Below are 339 nucleotides of genomic sequence, written 5' to 3' on the forward strand. Positions count from 1 at the left end.
CAAGTTTTTTATTTAAAAAATAAATAAAAATATATAATAATTATTACTATAAATATTTTACAAAGTTATAATTAAAATTTTAAAATTTAATATTTTTAATGTTAAAAATAATTAGTATTTGTCTTAATCAATTTAGGTTAGTTGAGTAGTCATTTTATTAATCTGTTTAAATAAGCATCAGGATTTAAATTCTATCTTGTATGTATAGCAACCCATTAGCTAATGACAGCCTTTAAATTGAGTTTTAATATGTGGTAGATTAGGATTTGCCTTGCCAAGTTTGAAAGAAATAAAATTTTGTATTTTTATATTAGAAATAGAATTTGATATTTATCCTAA

The sequence above is a fragment of the Arachis ipaensis genome, chromosome B08 (genome assembly GCF_000816755.2).
Source record: "Arachis ipaensis cultivar K30076 chromosome B08, Araip1.1, whole genome shotgun sequence".
NCBI lineage: Eukaryota > Viridiplantae > Streptophyta > Magnoliopsida > Fabales > Fabaceae > Arachis > Arachis ipaensis.